Raw genomic sequence first — 12,461 nt, forward strand, 5'->3', positions numbered from 1 at the left:
AGGAGGGCGTAATGGAAAATTCTGCCTGTGATTTTGCTTGCCTGACTCACCTCCTCCCAACACTCCGGCCACTTCCCACAGCTCAGCTGCCTAATTGCTCGGAGCCTGTGAAAGCCTTTCAGAGCTTCTGGGACCTTTCCTTTGCTATTTTTTCCCTTCCATTTGAAAGAGAATTAAGTAGGTGTGGAAAATTCAACCTGAGTGCCTTGGGGTGGGGGTGGGGTGGAAGCCCATGGAGGCACATGCCCACCCCACCAGTGTGGCCCACATCTGAAGGGAGCAGGGAGAGGTGACCCCTGCTGCCTGGGTCACCTGGAGACCCTGCACAGAGCTGGGCTGTGGAGGAAGGCGGTGTTATGGGAACCAACCAAGAAGAACAGCTCATTTTGGGGACAAAGATATCTCATCAGGCAGCCTGCCAGCCAGCAAATTGTCCCCCAGTGGAGGGCTGTAGGAAGACTGGCCCTGAGGCCTGGCTGGTCCAGAACACGGGGCCCTTTGACCTCCCTCTGCAAGGCGCATGATGGAAGGGGCTGGCACAGAGCTCTGAGGTAGCCCAGACACTCAGGACTGCTGAGGGAGAGGGCCAAGTGCAGCCCTAGAAAGACCAAGGCCGACGATGCAGTGTGTGGTAAGAGGACGCCAGGACGGACAGGGCCAGCAACTCCGACCAGAGCACATCGCCATTACTGACCCAGCCCTAGACGCACAAGAGATAGGAGAGACCTGTCCAAGATGGCAGGACACCTGGAGGCTCTGCCACCAGTTCTGGGAGACCCTGGGCAAGTCACCACCACCTGAGCCTCAGTTGTCTCACCCCCAGAGAGAGGCGGTGGAATTAGATGACCTCAAACGTCTCAGATGCCACAGCTCTCACTCACTCTACGCCCACACAGAGGCAGGAGAGAGGAGCTCTCGTTTCCGGGGAAGGGGCAGCGGGCATGGTCTCACATCTGGCCTGCTTTGCCTTTCCTGCATTCGGGCACAGCTCTACCCCCTGGCAGCCTCAGATGGTGCAGGTGAGGCGCAGCCACGAACGAGAGGGTGTGTGGCCATGCTCTGTCAGTCCTGCGGTGCTGCCCCAAGGGATGGAGCACTTTGCTGTTGGTGTTGTCAGAGGCTGCTCTGGAAGAGCTACCCTGCTTCTAAGCACTGGCCTCCTGCCTCTCCCAGAACATCGAGAGACCCTACAGCTGCAGGAGTGGAAGCCCGCAGGACCTGAGACCATCTTGACCTCTGTGTGTCCTTCCTAGAGAGCGGCTCAGAGAAGGGGATGCCTTCTGGAAGGCCAGTGGCCAGGTGTTTGAAAGCTGAGTCTCAGACAGGCTGGTTTCCTCCATCCCAAGTTCTTCCAGGGGCCCCTCAGCGTGTGCTGAGATGCAGGGTCAGCCCCGGGACAAGCCCAGCCTAGGGGGTGGTCAGCGGGGTGGCCCCAGTGTACGTGGAGCAAGAGCAGATACAATAATGTCAAGGTCAAGTGCTTGGCTCCAGGGCTGACGCTCCTCGCACTGCTGTGGACAGGCGGAGCCCTGTCAGCTGAGGAGGCTGGACAGCACTTTATCCCAGGGCAGCTGCCGCCCACACATGCCAGCTCCTCCCAGCGTGGCCTGTGCACAGGGGTGGATGCAGGACGGCGCATGGTGGCCCCGGTGTTTCCACAGATCTGTGTGCAATGCCAATGGGATAGGACCCTCCAAACCTCTCCCCCCATCACCACAGATGCTGCTACCTTTAGAATGGAGAAAGGTGGAGAGGACAGACTAACCAGCTCTGACGTCATGCAAAGTCCCCAGCTCCCTTGCCGCTTCCTTCCTTCTGCTGGCAGGAGCTATAGCATCTTCTCCAATCAGATCGCTCAGCTGCGCAGGCCTGGGCAGGCTGGCAACATTATCTACAAAGAGAATTGTCTATGCATTTGGGGAATAAAACTAGAAAGCACTTGATTTAATAAATGTCACGCACCCGAGGCATTTTCAGAAATGTATGCAGCACCAGCAGCCCAACAACCAGTGATGTCAAAGACGCAGCGTCACGCTGCCCGGTAAATAACGGCTTTGTACTTTTCCAGGGCGCTCCTGGGGATCTGTCCCAGAGGCATGCATGACTCACCAGCACCCATGTCAGCCCATTCCCTGAGCTCAGCCAGGAGCCATGCGTCCCCTGGGACCCTTCTTTTGTTTTTTTTTTTTAAGATTTTATTTTTTTCCTTTTTCTCCCCAAAGCCCCCCGGTACATAGTTGCATATTCTTCATTGTGAGTCCTTCTAGCTGTGGCGTGTGGGATGCTGCCTCAGCGTGGTTTGATGAGCAGTGCCATGTCCGCGCCCAGGATTCGAACTGACAAACACTGGGCCGCCTGCAGCGGAGCGCGCGAACTTAACCACTCGGCCACGGGGCCAGCCCCCCCATGGGACCCTTCTGATGTTTGTGAACATTGTTCTCTTTGAGTTTGGGACCCACCTTCCACAACAGACTGGGCCCCAGGCTCCATTACACCCCAAACAGGCTTGGGCTCCCTTCCTCCTTTCTCCAGCCGCCCCCTGGATCATGAGCATCCATCTGATGGTCCATTGGTGCTATGGGACCATGAGTTAGTTGGGCATAGCTGGAAAGGAGGGAGGGGAATGGCATCTGGCGATATCTGGCTGACTTGGTTGGGGGTTCTGGAGCTCTGCAACTGGATGAAGATGGGTCCCCAGTGGCAAGGATGGAGGGAGGCTAGGACCAGATGGACCATGCTGATATCTTTAGACGGAGCTGTCCCTGGAGAATGCTCAGTCAGGGGCATCTGCTGAGGTGCCTGCCTGTGGACTCCTGGGTAGCTGTGGGAAGCAGGTGGCCAGAGCTGCTGGGAGCCCTGCGGAGGAGGAGGAGCAGCAGCAGGAGGAGTGAAGGGGATGATGGCGGGAAGGGAATTGCCCATGGGTGCTGGAAAAGGCCAGACTGAGAAAGGTCTGCCTGAAGCAGAGGGCAGGGGGTTGTTGACTATCTGGGAACAGGCTCCCTCTTCCCCTTCCCCTCCAAGTCTACGGGGGGGCTGTGGTCCCCCATTTAGGCTGAACCCTTCAAATCAGCTGCGATGTAGTAGAAACCGTCACAAGCTTTCCTTTAGGCCGTGTAATTCAGCATCCAAACAAGGTACTTCTGAAAGCAAAAGAGGGTGATCTCGATCGTTGTCCTGGGTGACAGGCGTACATCAGAACATCCAAGACACTGGGTACGTGCCCGCCCTGGTCTGGAAGACCTGGCCTAGCACAGGCTCAGCACCTACCAGCTGTGTGCCGCTGAGCACGGCACCTCATCTCTCTGGACCTTGGTCCTCTCGTGTGTGAAATGGGTACAGTACGACATGACCCATGGGGTGTCCGAGGGCAGGATGATAGAACAGATGTGACTCGACTTGTACAGCACCAATCAGAAGTCACAAGTCACGGCCAAGTCCTCACAACCAAGTGTACCCGGACGGAAGGATAGGGAGGCGGTCACCGGGTGATTTTCCTACCCTCTCAGGAACGGCCCTGGGATGACAGGAGAGGGCATTTCTGAGGACAGTGAGCTAGGGAGGAGCCCCTGGGAAAATTGTGACTGTCAGACCAGAACAGGGACGCTCGGTAGCACCTCTTGTTTCCCAGAGGATCCCCATCCATCATCATTTCCCCGGACATTGCCAACAGTCCTGCTGGCTGGAATCGGCATGGCGCCTCCTCACCGCAGACTAGGAAACTCAGTCCCAGCGGATCACAAGGGTTCCTGCAGTGACACGGCCAGAATCCAGACCTCTGGAGCCACTTGGAGGCCTGCTCCCTCCAGCCCACATCCCCAGACAATGGGAATTTCTGAGAATTCCCGCAAGCCAGGCACGGGCGAAATGCCTTAGTTACCGCCCCATTTGACCCTAAGAGGAAGTATCACGTTCCCCATTTTCAGAGAAGGAATCGAAGACCCCAAAGTTGAATCCCCAGCTCCAGGGTCAAGTGGAGACCAGAACCCTCCTCTGCCCGACCCTACAGCCCATAGCCTCCTTCTAGGATGTTCCCAGGAAAGTAGGCAGGGTCTGGCCTGGAGCCCAGCCAACAGGATGCAGCCTGAGGGACGCCTACACGGGTTTGTGTTTCCTGAGCCTTTGATAAAATGAAGTCTGCAGGCCCTGCTGGTGGGGTGGAGAATCCACGCCTTCCCGGGGTGACCTGGGGTGACCTGCTTCCTGCCTGCATGTGTGTGGCGCAGTAGGACTTATCACGGGAAGGACGTCTCTCCTGCTGGCACAGCTTCAGTCTTGACCCTCCTGTAGTAAGAGCCCCACGGCCCGCCCCCATCTCCGCTCTTCTAGCAGCTCCCGACCTCAGCTCCATTAGGGGAAGGACCTCACAGCTGGGAGCAGGAGCTTCCAGGCAGCGCTACCAGCTCCAACTAGAAGCTTCCATGCTGACTCTCCCTTCACATCCTCGTGTTCTTGCAGAAACGCCAGCTTCTCCTCGAGCCCGTGAGTGTTTCATACTGCAGAGACCCCGTGCACACACTCCAATCTCCTTCATCCTGTCGCATCTTCCCCCGAGCGCTGAGCCCCTTCTTTCGTCGACACAGCTTGCTCATTCACTGTGTCCGTTGTTCAGTGTCTGCCCCCATCTCCACCACAACGCAAGCTCCTAAAGGGCGGGGCGGCGGCCGCTGTATCTTGTAGGAACCTAAAGACACTCGTCTGAGGCCTCTGCAGAGCTCCAGCCAATGGCACCCCATCAGCAGGCCCCTTCTTGGCCTCCTGGGCCTTGATCCCACCCCCGCTGTGTGCACCCCTCCCCGCTCTCACACCTTGACCCTGAAGCTCGAGTTGCCCTTTGTCCTTGCAGCTTTCTGGGCTGTGTAGGGTCCTCTTTGTCTAGCGTGTCACTGTTTGCCCAGCACCATCCAATGACCCTCATTCGATCTCCCTGCAAGGAGGGCGTCGTTGCCCCTTCTGGACAGATGGAAACTCTGGGCTTGGCAGGTCTGCAGTGGAGCCGCGACTGGGACTCCACCTGAGGCTCCTGATCCTGCCGCGGAGGCTCCAAGCGGCTCCCCGTCACAGCCCTGACAACCCTCGCCACCCCGGGGCCGCCTTCCCAGCACCCGGGTGCCCTGACTTGCAAGATGGGTTTCCTCAGTTTGAGGAAAACCAGCTTCCTTGTGTCTGGTCCTGCTGCTCCCTTCCGGAACTGCACAGCACACGGGAACCGGCCGTTTCTGCACAGATGGAGGCCGGCTCTCACGACCTCCTCTTCTCTGGCCTCCGCCTTTCCCACTTCCTTCAGCTCCTTTCCCTGGGACCTGGTTTCCCATCTGGCTGGCCCAGGGAACAGGAATAAGAGGGTGTTTCTGGTCTGGGTTTTTAGGAAGGGGACTGGAGACTTCAGTGAGGCTGCCTCATGACAGCAGGGGCAGAGCCAAAAGTATGACACTCCAATTTAAATATCCACCCCCAAACTGCAATATTTGGAGGACAGAGCTTTTCCTTTGAGCTGGGAGCTGGATGGGCAGGGTGTGGCTGTAGGACTGCTCAGGACCATCTTGCCAACCTCACGTGTGAACCTTTTTGCAGAGTAACCTGCAGCAGAGGGAAAGTGAGCTAAGAGGTGGAGAGAGAGCTCTGAGGCAACATCTGAGGGCCTGGATACAGCCAGACCTGCATGCACATTGTGAGCTTGTAAGTCCCTATTGGTGTATTTACTTATTGTTCAACTGTTTATTTTGCTTAAGCCAGTTTGAAATGGTTTTCTATCACTTGCAACCCAAAGCTCTTTGACTGATACAGCTTTGTGAGCACAAAGTATCCAATAGTTGTGCCTTAAAGACTGGGATCCTAACAAAGTTGAAGCTTATAGTAGTTACAAAACAATCATGATTATGTATATCATAATTCATATTAATTAATAATATAATTATAAAATAAGCCAAGCCATCAATCCAGAGTCACAGGAAAGGTCTGAGGCCATGTCTGTCCATGTGCCTGAGAACAATTCATGCTAATTAGGAAAGAAAGAAACCAACATGTAGTGAGTACGCCTACTGTCTGCATTCCGGGCACCGTGCTAGGCCCTTTCACTCACTTTAGTTCTTCTTCCCAACAAGGCTGTGAGGCAGCGTGTCCCTCAGGATAACTCCAGCTGTGATAACAAAAAGACCCAAATTGTATAAGGCTTGACAACAACAGAGGCTGACTTCTCACTCACACCCGCTCACAGTGCACGTGCAGAGACCCCACTTCCTTCCATCCTGGGGCTCCACCAGCCCCAGAGCCTTGAGGTCATCTGCATTCAGCTGGCAGGACGACCACAGAGCCTGAAGGGGGCGTGCCTACTTCTTAAAATCTTTGACCCAGGAATTGTGCATGTCACGTCCACTCACATCCCATTGGCTAAAACTCCCCTATGTGGCCACACTGAACTGCATGGGGGCCGGGAAGTACACCCAGGAAGACAAGGAAAAGGGTACAGCGTGCAGTGTCTCCTACGGCAGGGTGTCATCTGCTCTGAGACGAATAAGGGAGGCTTGCTGATGAGGGATGAGGGTGACTGATGAGGGATGAGGGTGACTGATGAGGGACTGAATGAGGATTTGGACTCAAGTCTGTCTGAGCCCAAGTCCAGCTCACTCGCCTTTTCTGCATGCTGCCTGAATCGGTGACTGGGGAGACACCGTAGGGAAAACCCTAAACACTGGGAGAATGAGTCCACATGGAACGGAACAGAGAGGGACGTGCCAGGCAGTGAGGGCGGCTCTCTGTCAGAAGCGGGAGGCTGTGGCTGGGCTGGTCAGTCAGTGCTACACGGAGGAGGGATGGTGGCATATGCTCTGGTGGGCATGACAAGCACCTAGCAGGGGCCCTAGCTGGACTCCAGTGAGAACCTCAGTTGTATGTCTTTGGATGATTCCAGAGGCAGGAAGTAAGAAAGAGGGTCAGGCTTGACAGCAGTACGGGAGCGAACTGGGGGGAATGAGCGCCTGCCGGTGGTCGGGCCTCAGTTTCCCCAGCAAGGTCTCCCACCTCCATCAGGGCATTTTAAAGAGGAAGATGGAGATGGCCCCACTCAAACCTTTGAGGCTCTGTCAGAGAGAGGAGTGAAAACATCCTAAATGGTGGACTTCTGGAATGTGCCCCCTAATCCTTCAGCCCCCCCAAAGTCCCCCACCCTTCCTTCTTGTCCATACTCCCTTGGACAGGCTTGCAGTCACAGCCGTGGGGCTTCCTTGCAGGGCCCATCTGAGACAGGGACCCTGGAGCCCACAGCTCAGAGCAACATGGTGTCCAGAGGACACTGGCCGCAGGCCCAGCCCTGCTTCCCATTGTCTGGATTGCCTCCCCTGTCTGAGAGCATCTGTTGAAAGGAAAAAAGACCGAGTAAGTCCAGCCTGAGCAGCCTGCAGTGGTAAATTTGGAGGGGCCTTCTCATCTCCCAGCGTGAGTCCTGGTTCACACCCAAGGGCAGAGGCCCGGGGTAGGGCAGGACTCTCCCAAGGTCACCAGACAGGTTAACAAACAAGCGTGTTTGTGTTCTTGGGAAAAAGGTGTGCCCGGCCACCCCACTGATGGCAGTTTCCATGGTGCTTTCTATTGACTGGAGATAAAAGGGCGGTTAAGTCTTGGGTAAATATCCGGACTTGGAAGCGGAGGCTGGTCTGCGGCACAAACATGCTTTCTTCGGTTAGGGAGCAGCCTCTTCCTGCTCCCTGGACTGACCCCAGCCCTGCTTGGGGCAGCCGGCAGCAGGGCCTGGTTGGGGTCGGCCTATCCATCGAGGCTGCTGGGAATGAGCATTCTGAAGAGGTGGATCCAGTCTTGTTCTCAACCTTAGCTGTGGGTTAAAATTACTGGGGAATTCAAAATACCTTTGCCCGGGCCCGGTCCCAGAGACTTAGATTTTGTTGGTTTGTGGTGGGGCCCAGGCAAGTGATTTAAAAGTCCTCAGTTGACTCCAATGTGACCCAAGAGCCGAAACCCACCGAGCTAAATTAGGAAGGCCCAGAGTGACAGGAGCCGCATCACTGTAAATGGGGCCAGACACCAGTGCTTAGTGTTTTCCAATTTCAGTGGCATGAGCACTCCCACCGAGTGCCGCATTTGAACAACCAGTTCGCACAATTCCTCCAATTTCATACCGGGTTCTCACCACACAATCTCATCACCCAGAGGGCACTTGCAGGATGACCTCTCCTGGCTGGCGCACAACACAAGAAGGGACGCTTCCAGGCTGTCAAAACCGAGAGTCACAAAAATGACTTTTGGAAAGGATGACAGAAAATAAAAGCTTTCCTGACAATGGATGACAAGGGGACAAACCACAGGAGAGGGTCATTTAGTGCAGGCGCAAAAAGTGCTCAGCTGAGAAGCAGACGGAAGCCTTGGCACAGCCAGGGACGTGCCCATTAGTGACTCTGAGAGCAGGAGCAGACTAAGAAGTCAAGTATAAGCAAAGAGTCTCGGGAGACAAAACAGCTACGTTCTGGAAGATACTGGCCATGCCTGCGGGCTCTCAGGCCAGCAGAGGACATGGGACCAAATTCCCAGCATGCAGGCCCTGTGTCCTCAGCTCCCTTTCCTGCCCCATATTCAGGTGAACAGTTCTTGATGGGTTTCCATAAAATTGGTGGCCTTGACTGGATTTCACGGTTGGGAGGGAAGGACTGAACCTGAGAGCAAGGGAGCAAAACAGGTAAGACCTCTCTTTCCTGCAGGTGGGAGCTGGTTGGGTGATGCCGTCAGGAAGCTGCTCTGACCCTGTGAGAGAGGAGCTTTGGGTAGCCTGCAGCAAAATGACAGTAACGCTGGTGGGATGAGTTTTTCCTACCAACTATACTGGACAGCAAAGTGTGTCCAGTGTAAAGGACTGGCCTTTGTGCTGAGATGAATAACCGTGTCCATTCACCTATGAAATTATGGGAGAGCGGATGGCAGTTGCTTATTTTTTTAACAGTCCTCCCTTGACACAATGGGAAATTGGAGACTTTCTGTGGGTCCTGCGTAGCTGGGAGAGGGCATGTTACGGTCTGGGAGTCCCGGAATCTGACAGTGATGGATGTGGTTCGACTCCCTCATTTACAGGTGGGATGACTGAGGAGCAGCAAAGAGGGAGCAGCTTGTTCAAGGTCACAGGGAGGACACCTCCCAGTGTGGAATTGGGGTTCAAGAACACGGGCCTCTTCCAGGCTCTGGCACCTCCAGGTCCAAGAGGCCCTTAGTGCCATGGTCATTGCACCAGTTTCCAGAAGCTACTGTGACAAATTACTACAAATTTAGTGGCTTAAAATAACACAAATTTATCCTCTTAGAGTTCTGGAAGGCAGAAGTCTGAAGCGGGTCAGCAGGACTTGTTCCTCCTGGAGGCTCAGCCCGACAACAGAACACGTACTCTTCTCAGGCTGATACTGGCATCTCCGGGATAGACGACACAGCTAACAAATCAAATCCCAATAGATTTCAAAAGATAAACATCTCACAAACTATCTTCTCTGACCGCAACAGGATGAAGTCAGGAATCTGTAATGGAAGGAAAACTGGAAAATTCACAAATTTGTGGAAATTAAATAACACATTCTTAAACAAACAATGAGTCAAAGAAGAAACCACAGGGAAATTAGAAAATACAACAAAAGCAGTGCTAAGGGGGAAATTTGTAGCTATAAATGCTTACACTAAAAAAGAAGAAAGATCTCCAGTCAACGACCTAACGTTACAACTTAGTGAACTAGAAAAAGAAGAACAAACTAAACTCAAAGCTAGCAGAGGGAAGAAATAAGAAAGACCAGAGCAGAGATAAGCAAAATAGAGAATAGAAAAGCAATAGAGAAAAATCAACGAAATCAAAAGTATGTTCTTTGGAACTATCAACAAAACTGACAAACCTTTAGCTAGATTGACTAAAAAGAAAAGAGAGAAAATTCAAATTACTAAAATCATAAATGAAATTGAGGGCATTACTACTGACGCTACCGAAATAAAAAATAGGCGCCCGGCCCCATGGCTGAGGGGTTAAGTTCGCGTGCTCCGCTTCAGCAGCCCAGGGTTTCACCAGTTCAGATCCTGGGCGCGGACATGGCACCGCTCATTAGGCCATGTTGAGGTGGTGTCCCACATGCCACAGCTGGAAGGACCCACAACTAAAATATACAACTGTGTACTGGGGAGATTTGGGGACAAAAAAAAAAAAAAGCAGAAAAAAAAAGGAAAAAAAGAAGATTGGCAACAGTTGTTAGCTCAGGTGCCAATATTTAAAAAAAAAAGATTGCTTGTCTTAAAAAAAAAAAGAAAGCAAAAATATTAAAAGAGAATACTATGAACAGTCGTACATCAACAAATTGGATAACCCAGACAAAATGGACAAATTCCTAGAAACGCAAAACCTACCAATGCTGAATCATGAAGAAATAGAAAATCTGAACAGGTCTATAAGCAGGAGGGAGATTGAGTCAGTAATCAAAAATCTCCCGAGAAAGCAAAGACCAGGGCCTGAAGTCGTCACTGATGAATTCGACCAAACTTTTAGAGAATGCTTAATACCAATTCTTCTCAAACTTTTCCAAAAAATTGAAGAGGAAGGAACACTTCCTAACTCATTCTATGAGCCCAGCATTGCCCTGATACCAAAGCCAGATAAAGACACTACAAGAAAAGAAAATTGCAGACCAATATCCCTGATGAATATTGATGCAAAAATCCTCAACAAAATATTAGCAAACCAAATTAAGCAGCATATTAAAAGGATTATACACCATAACCAAGTGGGATTTATTCCTGGAATGCAAGGATGGTTCAACATACAAAAATCAACCCATGTGATACCTCACATTAACAGAATGAAGGGGGAAAAATCCATATGACAATCTCGATTGAAGCAAAATGAGGACTTGACAAAATTCAACACACTTTCATGATAAAAGCACTCAATAAACTAGGAATAGAGGGAAACTACCTCAACATAATAAAAGCCATAAATGGAAAACCCACAGCAAACATCATACACAATGGTGAAAGACTGAAAGCTTTTCCTCTAAGACTAGGAAAAAGGAAAGGATGTCCGCTTTCACCACTCGTCTTCAACACAGTACTGGAAGCTCTAGCTGGAAAAATTAGTCAAGAAAAAGAAATGAAAGGTATCCAAATTGGAAAGGAAGTAGTAAAATTATCTCTGTTTGCAGATGATAGGGTCTTATATGTAGAAAACCCTAAACCTTTCACAAAAACCCATTAGAACTAACAAAGGCATTTAGCAAAACAATAGGATACAAAGTCAACACATAAAAACAGTAATGTTTCTATACACTAACAATGAGTGATTTGAAAAGGAAATTAAGGAAACGAAAAAAAAAAAAGAAAATTAAGAAAAGAGATGTGTGTGCTTAACTCTATGATGAAGGCCCAGGTTCTGGGGGACACCCACACCCCAAGGTCAGAGGCAACAGGAACCGATGAGAGTTTCAGTCCATCTTCATGGGCTCCAGCTCATGCTTGAGGGGTCCAGCTTATTCTTGCTCTCCCTACCTGACATCCAACTTCCCTCCCACCTGCCTCTCCTGGGGACCTGAAGCTCCAGGATCAGCCTTACAGAGACTGCTTAACATAAGGTCGAATCCTATGACAAATCTCTTAATATACATACATACACATGCACACACCACGTCCATGCACACCACATACACACATGCATACATACTATACACTACCTACACCCTCCCTGCACAGTACTTACACGCGTGCATATGTACTGCATATCTACTGCGTACACACACACTGCTTCCCTACCTACATGCATGCATGCTTACTACATGTGTGTGTGGTTCTGCTTCTCCCATCAACCTTAACTGATCACCTGGGGGGTCTTTCAAAAATTCCAAGCCTAGGCCACACGCCAGACCAATCAAATGCCAATCTCTGGGAGTGGGAGCCTGGCATCAGGATCTTTGAAGCTGCACAGGTGATTCCAATGTGCAGACAAGTTTGGGTTGAGCCCAGGAAGGGAGAACCCCTCCCCTCACTGAAAAGTCACAAGCTTGGGTTCACTGGGCAGAGGCAGAGGAATGGAGCCTCTGGCATCTCGGCCCTGCTCTCCTGCAGCTTCTGTTTTCATGTGACAACAGTTAGTTGTAATCTCCAATCAAAATCCCCACTCCTCCCTCACCCCAGAGGACCAGGCCGTCCCCCAAGCAGTGAGTGCCCGGGGCCCTGGGCAGCAGGCAGCCCAGGAGCCAAAGCGCCGGTGTTTCCCCGAAGCGTCTCAGGGTCAAGGTGAAGGGGAGTCTTGGGCGTGGCCCAGCAGGCTGCTCTGCCCGCCCTCTCACCACTGCTGGGGCTCCCACCGCCACCCCAGGACCACAGGATCCTGCGACAGCCTTCTGAAATGCATGCCTACCTGCTGCCCCAGCCAGCTGCTGTGTTTGTACCCACCAGAAACGTGTGTATCTGTGTACCAAAAACACGCACCGGAACGTTCT

The 12,461-nt window shown here is 52.1% G+C and overlaps 1 long non-coding RNA gene across 1 annotated transcript; it reads left to right on the forward strand.

Annotated features, from left to right (window-relative positions):
- The first annotated feature begins 4,392 nt into the window (after positions 1–4,392).
- LOC124239176 (uncharacterized) lies at positions 4,393–9,478 on the forward strand. Its single transcript, XR_006888568.1, has 3 exons — positions 4,393–4,482; positions 5,575–5,679; positions 9,303–9,478. It is a non-coding gene; the product is annotated as an uncharacterized LOC124239176 (long non-coding RNA).
- Positions 9,479–12,461: the final 2,983 nt, after the last annotated feature.

This window comes from Equus quagga, chromosome 5 (assembly GCF_021613505.1).
Source record: "Equus quagga isolate Etosha38 chromosome 5, UCLA_HA_Equagga_1.0, whole genome shotgun sequence".
NCBI lineage: Eukaryota > Metazoa > Chordata > Mammalia > Perissodactyla > Equidae > Equus > Equus quagga.